The sequence below is a fragment of the Gymnogyps californianus genome, chromosome 2 (genome assembly GCF_018139145.2).
Source record: "Gymnogyps californianus isolate 813 chromosome 2, ASM1813914v2, whole genome shotgun sequence".
In the NCBI taxonomy this organism is placed as follows: domain Eukaryota; kingdom Metazoa; phylum Chordata; class Aves; order Accipitriformes; family Cathartidae; genus Gymnogyps; species Gymnogyps californianus.
The window spans coordinates 4,149,804-4,159,963 of NC_059472.1; positions in this window are offsets into that span (position 1 = coordinate 4,149,804).

Sequence of the window (10,160 nt, forward strand, 5' to 3'; positions counted from 1 at the left end):
AGAACTGGTGAAAACCAACATGGAGAAGGCTGAGGTACTCAACCATTTTTTTGCCTCAGTTTTCAATGGTAATCTCTCTTCCTACATCTCTCAAGCCCCTGAACCTCTAGGCAGGGACTGGGGGAATTAAGTCCCTCCCACTGTAAGTGAAGATCGGGTTCAAGACCACCTGAGCAATCTGAATGCACATAAGTCCATGGGACCTGACGAGATGCATCCCAGGGTCCTGAGGGAATGGGCTGATGTAGTTGCCAAGCCACTCTCCATCATATTTGAAAAGTCATGCCAGTTAGGTGAAGTCCCCAGTCACTGGAAAAAGGGAAACATCATGCCCATTTTTAAAAGGGAGGACCCTGGGGACTACTGACCAGTCAGCCTCACCTCTGCACCCGGTGAGATTGTGGAGCAGATCCTCCTGGAAGACACGTTGAAACGTATGGAAGACAGGGAGGTGATTAGACAGCCACATGGCTTCACCAAGGGCAAATTGTGCCTAACTAATCAGGTGACCTTCTACGATGGAGTGGCTGCATCAGTGGACAAGGGAAGAGCTGTAGATGTCATCTACCTGGACTTCTGTAAGGCCTTTGATATGGTCCCATACAGCATTCTTGCCTCTAAATTGGAGAGATTTGGGTTTGATCTGGCTGTTAGGTGGATGAAGAATTGGTTGGTTGGTTGCATCCAAAGAGTTGCAGTCAATAGCTCAATATGTCCAAATCGAAATCACTAACAAGCAGTGTCCCTCAGGGGTCCATACTGGGACCAGTACTATTTAATATCTTCATCAGCGACATAGACAGTGGGATTGGGTGCACCCTCAGCAAGTTTGCAAATGACAGACACCAAGCTGAGTGGTGCAGTTGATTCACTTGAGGGAAGAGATGCCAATCAGAGGGACCTTGACAGGCTTGAGGAGTGGGCCCATGCAAACCTCATGAAGTTCAGCAAGGCCAAGTGCAAGGTCCTGCACCTGATTCGAGGCAATCCCCAGTATCAGTACAGACTGGGTGATGAATGGATTGAGAGCAGCCCTGTCGAGAAGGACTTGGGGGTACTGGTGGATGAAAAGCTGGACATGAGCCAGCAATGTGCGCTCGCAGCCCAGAAAGCCAACTGTATCCTGGGCTGCATCCAAAGAAGTGTGGCCAGCAGGTCGAGGGTGGTGATTCTGCCCCTCTACTCCACTCTCATGAGACCCCACCTGGAGTACTGCATCCAACTCTGGGAATCCCAGCACAAGACAGACATGGACCTGTTAGAGCAAGTCCAGAGGAGGGCCACAGAAATGGTCAGAGGGCTGGAACACCTCTGCTGTGAAGAAAGGCTGAAAGAGTTGAGGTTTTTCAGCCTGGAGAAGAGAAGGTTCCAGGGAGACCTTATTGAGGCCTTTCAATACTTAAAGGGGGCTTATAAGAAAGACAGTCTTTTCACCAAGGCCTGTAGTGACAGGACAAGGGGCAATGGTTTTGAACTGGAAGAGGGTAGGTTTAGATTGGACAGAAGGAAGAATTTTTTTACAATGAGGGTGGTGAAACACTGGAACAGGTTGTCCAGAGAAGTTGTGGATGCCCCATCCCTGGAAGTGTTCAAGGTCAGGCTGGTCAGAGCTTTGAGCAACCTGATCTGGTGAAAGATGTCCCTGCCCAGGGCAGGGAGGTTGGACTAGATGACCTTTAAAGGTCCCTTCCAACCCAAACCATTCTATGATTCTATTTAGTGAAATGAATCGTAGCCCATGTAATAGTAAAGCCATTCAATATATCTTCATCATAGCATCTTCTCTCACATATATGTCTTCTTTTATCTTTGGTACCCATAATATAGGACTGAGTCCTCAACCCTTATATGTTCCCTCCCAATGGATATGATAAAACCACCTGATAACAGCAGCTCTGTGGTAAAGCTGAGAAAGGAATTTGCCCTGCAGAAGCTCTAGGACTGTAAGCTGTAAAGTGCCTGAGTGACTTCAGGAGTTTCAAAATACTATGATTATTGGGCATGTTCTTTTAGTGCTGATTTTTATTCACGCTTGTGCATCTTTTCAAATAGTGCTGAGAACTATACGTAGGCTAACTCAGGACTTCGTACATGAACTCTTGCGGAGTTTCACTATGATGTGTATAAGGTCTACAGGAATTTCCTTTTGAAACTGAATATAGACATCATTTGTATTCTGCAGGTTTATTGATATGTTGCTCAGTTCAATATCCTCTGTTTGGCTTATGATTAAGGTGGTTACACAGCAGTACCTTTAGGTGAGAACTGAAAGTCAGACCACTGCTTCCTTCCACTGCCTGGCTCACAGGAATATACATTTCTGTGTCTATGCTAAGCAGGATTGCATACATAAGAAGTCTTTATTCTGTCTGGTAAGAACTGTGCTCTAGCCAAAGAGAAGACAGGAAGTACAGCATGAACTATGCTGTGCTAATATGTATCAGACAACTCTTTTCAGTCTAGAAGTCCATGAAAAAAACACTGCATCTCAGGATTTTAAACCCTTTGTCTCTAAAATCAGTTCTTGTTAAGAAGATCATTCATAGGGGAAGGATTTGTTTTGAACAAAACTCAGGGAGGTCAACTTGATGTATTCTCTCCAACTTCAGCATTTCTCATTTTATATTCTTTCTTGCAGAATAATGAAGCAGGATAATTCCATGAATCTGCAGAGAAAGATCTTTATTGGCAGATATAACATTTCTTTCATTGCAGGACAATACACTTTCTAAATTTACACTGATATTAGCAACGAAGCAACCACTTGGTAACTGACTATGCAAATTGAATCATTATTTTCAAACTCGAGCCCTGCACAGTCTTAAAATTCCTCTTTCAGTGTCTCAGACATTTATTCCCGTTCTTAATAATGCTACAAAAACCTACTAGGAGAATTCTTTATTGTCCCGGGTATCATCCAACTGAGTGCAATGACTTTGACCTGAATATTATTCTGTAAAATGTCACCAGGTTCAGCATAAATGTATCAGAGGGAAAGGAGGACAATTCTGGGATCTCTGTGTCTATTAACAGTTCCATTTGCATCTTCTTTCTTTTTTATTTGTCTGGTTTGTCCTGCCACCATTTATGGTATAACAGAATACAAATTTTGTGCAACATTAACTGTCATTTAGCATGCATCTCTTTAATAATACATAGATATGTTTCACTGACATTACAGAAAAATGCCAGCAGGAGACCAGTTTTTACAACGTATCACTAGATGGGGTTTGTATTCTCCACAGCTTGTACCTGCCCATGTGCTGGAGAAGTCAGCTACTGACAGTTCTCAAGCTATGGAAAGTTACCCCCAATTCAAACTTTTATAGGGAAACACACCCCTTAAAGCTCAGATCCTTGTGATTTGTCCACATATGCTGAAGGACTTTGTCATGTTTCTCTGCCACCTCTGAATAAGATAGTGCAAGTACTAAAACCAGGTAGCAGTGAAGTCTGCCTTTTCACCCTGGGAATGCTCTTACAGTACCTGAGCTAGTACCTCTACCCTGCGCTACAGTGTGCAGTACGGACACATCCTAGAACTGTCAATAGCAGTCTTTTTAACCTGCAGAAATATCAGATTAATTTAATAGGCTGTATGCAGAATACTCTTTGGTTTATATTATGGCTGTAATTAATTACCTTAATGTCTGCCATCTCCTTTTAAACATAAAGATAGATCAAGCCACACTGTGAATGAGGGTAGGATATGGGAGGGAGAGAAGGGTGCCATAACAGCCCATGTGCAGCTATGTCCTGTGACCTGGTGTTTGTACCCCACCAGGGAGGGAGTGCTAATGAGGAGAATAAAGTCTCCTTAGCCCCACTGTCATCCCATAACCTAATAAAAGCTTCTGCAAAGGACTGTAGGATAACCATATGCAAGACTGGGATAAAGACATTTATAAACCGGAACAAGTTCAGCGGAGAGCTGCCAAGATGGTCAGGGCTGAAGCACTTGCCCTGTGAGGAGAGTCTGAGGCAACAGGGCTGGAGAAGAGATGGCTTCAAGGGAACTAATAGCAGCCCCAGTACCTACAGGGAAGTCATCAAGAAGACAGAGCCAGGCTCTTTACCAAGGTGCACAGCCAGAGGTGGAGAAACGACGGTCATAAACTGAAACAGGGGAAGTACTGACTGTATCTGAGGAAAATAGTTTTCATTCTGAGAGTAGTTGAGCACTGGAGCAGAGGCCTAGAGATGTGCCGTCTCCATCTTCAGAGGTTTCAAGAAGAGACTGAATAAAGCTGTGAGCAAACTGGTCTGACCTGACAGCTGACCCTGCTTTGAGCAGGAGGTTGGACTAGAGATCTCCTGAGGTCCCTTCCAACCTGGATGATTCTGTCATTCTCAGGGACTCTGTGTACAAATACAGCAAGAGGGTTAAAAATTTTTATATCAAGGAAACAAAATGTTAGAATTCCAGTCAACCAAGTAGGGAAAATCCTCAGCCAGTTGTACAGTCAATGACCTTTCAATTTAACACAAATAATATTTTTGTGATGGGATAACTGAGGCCCAAGGGAATAGCTTTGGGTGTCAATGCAACACTTATTCCTCATCATCTCTATATTTCTGATAAGGAGGCTGGCTGTAGTTTTATTTTTCTAAGAAAAAAAAAAATCTGTTGGAAGTCCTGGGAGGGGGAAAAAAGAAAAAACAACTGAGCTTTATCACAGCCCCTGCATCTAGAGGAATGTAGCAACACTAAGCTGTCAGGTCTTGGCAAAGAACCAGACTAATGTGAGTGCTCTGAATATTAGAAACACTTTGCATTGTAGATATTGTGAGATATTCCTGAGGCTACAGAAGAGCTTATTCCTGAATCTGATCACTCTAGGGTCAGTTTTAGCAGTGTTTTATTTATGTGGGATGCATAACATGTCCCTCAAATCTGACTTGCTTAACATGACATTTATTATACTTCCAGTTCTTTACCATCTGGCACAATCTTAGGCAGCCAAAGAGATTTTGCAGCTGCTTTTATAGTAGCATTAAGACTTCATAACATTTATCCTTTTACTGCAGTGCTGTAAAAGTGCAGATTCAGAACTACTGCAGTGGTGGGACAAGAGAGAGGAGAGGTCAATTAGTGCACAAAGATAGACAGTCAGATACGGAAAATAAAATTTCAGGTAGAACAGTTTTTGTGTAATAGCTTCCTGTACACATCAATATAAGAACCCTTAAAATACATAAGCACAGATATCATAATTCATAACTGTGAACTGCTTTTTTTTTTTTTTTAATAAAGTAAACTTGGTTTTGTCCCTGGAATCTGAAGAATCTCTTGGCATGCTCCACGGTGTTCAGAAAAGATCTATCAGCAGTTCATAGCTTGACCAAAGCACAATATAGTAAACTTCACTGGTAATTAATGTTAGCTTAGTGAAACACATATTAAAAGCCAAACAGTTTCCCTCTTGATCTTTTTGTAGCTGCCCCTACATCACTCTCGTTATGAAAAGACAGCATATATAAATAAAATGAACTTTGTTATATAAAAACCAATCTTGTTTAAATATGATAAGGTTGTTCATTTTTAAATATTCACATTACAAGGTTGTTGAAGAAGATTAATCCAGGTTTGGATCCAACCGGAATACCAAACAGTTGTATTTTCCATATAAAATAACGAGCTTCCAAGTGACCTTAGTTTATCCCCAGATAAAAAATGCATCAAGAAGAACCGCAAAAAGGCAGCATACAGCAAGTATCCTTTATAGCAGTCTAATGTAAAGACAAAAAGAAGAGAATCCACGGGTATTAGCCAGTATGGTTATGTATAACGTGAGACCATTCTAACTTGACAGCATTTCATGCTGATGCTCCTCATTCTCTAGCAGGCAGTGCAACATTGTGGAGCAAGACCTCATGAAAACCATTTCTAAGCACAGAAGGGACAGAAGGTGCCTAGAAGTGATGAGCATGGGTTTACCAAGGGCAATCATGCCTTACCAACCTGTGTGCCTTTCCTTGATGACCGACTCTGTGGAGGAGAGGGGAGAAATGGATGTTGTTTACCTTCTCACAAGGCATGACACAGTCTCCCATCCTTGTAGCTAAGCTGGGAAGATATGGACTAGATAGGTGGACCACAAGGTGGTTGAAAACTGGCTGCGCCATCAGTTTCAAAGGGCTGGGGTGAACAGTTTGAAATCTAACAGCTGGTTATGAGTGGCATTCCTCAATGTTTGATACTGGGGCTAATAATACTTAGCATCTTCATCATGAACCTGGGCCACGGGATGAAAGGCATCCTCAGCAAGCTTGTGGATGCCACTATGGGGGAAGGCTGAAGGGCAGAGCTGCCATAAGAGAAGGCTAAGGAGAGATCTAACTGCCATCTACCTGAAGAGGGATTATAAAGAAGAGCAACACAAACTCTTCTCAGAGGCACACAGTGGGAGGACAAAAGGCAACAGTTGAAAGGTGCAGCAAGGGATATTCTGATTGAATATAAGGAAAAAGGTTTTCACTATGAGAGTGATTAAGCACTTGAGCAGGTTCCCCAGGGAGGCAGTGTAACCTCCTTCTTGAGAGACTTTTGAAACTTGGCTGGAGGAGGAGCAGGGCAACCAGATCTAACTTTGAAGTTATTGCTGCTTGGAGCAAAGAGTTGGACTAGAGACCTCCAAAGGTCCCTTCTAAACAATATTTGTCTTTGATTCTATAATTAATTAAGCCCATATTGCTTTATTTGCATCCAAGGGTCCTTAGAGATTTAAAAGTGCAACAGACAGAGAACAAAGTTCAACCATTTGCATAGCTAAACATATCATATACTTTTATGTGTACTTGTGTATCACTATAAAAGGAGTATATTTAAATATTGCCCGACACGTCAAATATAGCAATTAGGCACTTGTTGCTATATCATGTATGACTGAAACTGGACAGAACGTAACTTCTTGTAAATAATTAATTCCTATTTACTGCTTCAAAATCCCTGATTTGCATGAGGACATCATGGGGCAACTTCTACTGTGAGAGCAGGCATGCTGTGCTGCCACAAGGTGTGCTGGTTTTGGCTGGGGTAGAGTTAATTTTCTTCACAGTAGTTAGTATGGGGCTAGGTTTTGGATTTGTGCTGGAAACAGTGCTGATAATTCAGGGATGTTTTCGTTATTGCTGAGCAGTGCTTACACAGCGTCAAGGCCTCTTCTGCTCCTCACACCACCCCACCAGTGAGTAGGCTGGGGGTGCACAAGAAGCTGGGAGGGGACACAGCCGGGACAGCTGACCCCAACTGACCAAAGGGATATCCCATACCATATGACGTCATGCTCAGCAATAAAACTAGGGGGAAGGTTGATGGGGGGGGCCACTGCTCGGGGACTGGCTGGGCATCGGTCGGTTGGTAGTGAGCAATAGTTTTCATTTGCATCACTTGTCTTTCTTGGGTTTTATTTATCTCTCTCTGTTCTTTTCCTTTTCATTACAATTTATTATTACTGTTATTTTATTTCAATTATTGAACTTTCTTATCTCAACCCACAAGTTTTCTCACTTTTACCCTTCCAATTCTCTTCCCCCCATCCTGCTTTGGGGGGAGTGAGCAAGCGGCTGTGTGGTGCTTAGTTGCCGGCTGGGGTTAAACCACAACACAAGGCCAAGGAGGATTCTGCATAGCTGACTATATAAAGAAAAATTGCAGCAGAACAAACACCACCCAAAAGTCTGTGCTTGTTTTCCATGTTGCACTTCTCCTAATATTAAAAAAAAGAATTGCCAAATTTGGGGTTGGAAAAGTTAATTGGCGGTGTGTCCCCACTGTCTTGTTTTCTGTGGTTCTTGTTTATTCCTCCATAATAGCTATTTCGGTTTTCTGTAGGGTATATCTGGTTAGTTGAGGAGCAGAGAGAATATCTCATCTACAAAGGTGAATTATTCATCAAAGGTATTTTAAGAAATCATTTTTAGAGCAATTTAGGCTTCCTTTTCTGGCACAGCTGAATCTAATGCTGTCTTTCCTTATTTCAATCTATCTTTCTTCAGTGTTTGGAAATTTTTTCAGAGTTGATTTACCTCAAATCTTCACATCTTCTAGTAGGAGAAAACAACCAAAATAAAACATTTCAACTTGGTGAAATAACATAACCTGACATAAATGGAAATGACTGAAAATTATAAAAGTAGGTTCATATTCCACAAAGATTAACCTTATGTCCAATTTTCAAGCGTCAGAAAGAGCAAATCATTTACAACAACTCTGGCCTTTCTAGCGTAAGATGATCCTTCTGAATGGTGGCTATTAGTTTTCTGTGTTTGTAGAGCACACACAACGTCAGGACCCCAATTTGGTCAGCTGCCAAGTTCTATTATAATATGTTACAAAGTGCTCATGGTGATTATGAAAAAAGAGAGTTTTTTATTTTATCAAGAGTTGTTGTGAATGCAAAGGCAATTATTGAATTCTAGAGTGGAAAAAGAGTTTGTTGTGTGATTTGGGAAAGCTTCCTCTTTAGAGAAGCAGTGACTCAGAAAACACTGCTCATATCTTCTGTAATATTGTCACCAAAGCTGTTCACCTACTGAGGGTAAATTATGTAATATAAAAATATATAGAATTTTCAGAGCTTGTATTAAGTACATTTGTATGAAAAACTAAAAATAGATATAGCCCAAGCTAGAGTTGGAAACAAATTTATTAGGACTTCCACAGAGGACAGTGTTTATTTTTAAGTCCTGGCTAAAAGAGACAGACTTCTTTTGAGTTCTCATGTTATGCAGACCAAAGGCTTAAACAACAATGTTTTCTTATTAGTTCTGTTCTCATCTACATTTTATGTATTGGCAAGTTCACTTGCTGCATCTTTTCTAAAATTAAGCCTTCAGCCATCAGTTTCCTCTTCAGGATCAAGCCCACACAACTCATTATTGCATTGCAACCTTAGACTCTAAATGCCTCAGGGTAGGAGGCATTCCTCTTGCGTGTAGTACAGTTATCCTACAGAGCAGGGCACTGATCCAAGGCATGCAGATAACAGCACGACAACAATAACTAATTGCTTTCTGGTATTTCTTTGTTAAAGTTCTGCCATTGTTTTAAAGGAAAGCTGGTTTACATCTTTTAGCAGATTGCATTTTGGCCCCTTCACCAAATGTGGCTGGAAGTGACAGTAATATAAATTGTGAAATATATCATTCTGCACCGTCCCATATTGCACCAAAAGAGAGGTGATTTTTAAAGCATGCTAGGAATGTGTAGTTTGCCACAACCATGTGAGGCATTCCCTTTCAGGCCTTTCTTCAGGCGGTGCAAGTTGTTCATAGGTCAAAAAGTTGATCATACACTGATAGAATCCATGTGTCTTTAATGACCAGAGTACATGCTTCTGGTAAAAGCTGGTTCAACAAAATTTGTTGTGTCTTTCCTTGGCTATACTTACAAGAAAGCAACATTGTTTAATTAAGAAAGCACATTAGTGGAGTTCATAAATGAATCTATGAACGGATTTTCCTGCCAAGTCTATTCTTTAATTCATATTTCCCTGGGTTTTCTCCCAGATTTAACAAGATTTTTCACAGAAGCTTTCTTAGAGCTATTTGCTGCCAATATATTGCAGCACCAGTAGAGAGCTGACTGACTTGAACAAGATACGATCACCTCTTCATAATGACATGCATGATTACCCCTGCAAATCATGTAATTATGATAAAGATTTCAAAGGAAAGAAGATAATTTATTTACGTACTGTCCAGAAACATTCAGTCTCTTGATGTGGAGCAAAACCTGAATCTCAATATGGAAGTCTTCAGAGTTACTGCAACAAGACCAATCTGAGTTAACCAGGAAGGAATCAAAGAGGCTATTAATAAAGCAGTCCCAAGAAAAGTGCTACAGGGCACTGTGCTGCAGTATATATTTACAATATGTTATAAGGGATGCATTTATTTCAAAATTAACATCTTTAAAAAGCAGCAAATTTTGTTTGGGAGAAAGCAACCCTCAAATTGCGTTTCCGAGTGATCTGGACCTATCTAAATCTTGTGAAATAACAAGAGCCAAGCCTTCTGTTTTTCAGCTCAGCCAAAAAGCAAACTTTAAACATAAACAGCACAAAAGCTTTGGCACTAAGCAGAATCTGTAATTCAGCACTGAGCCAGCTATTGAATCCGCCATACAATATTTTTGCACTCTGATTTATTTTTCCTAA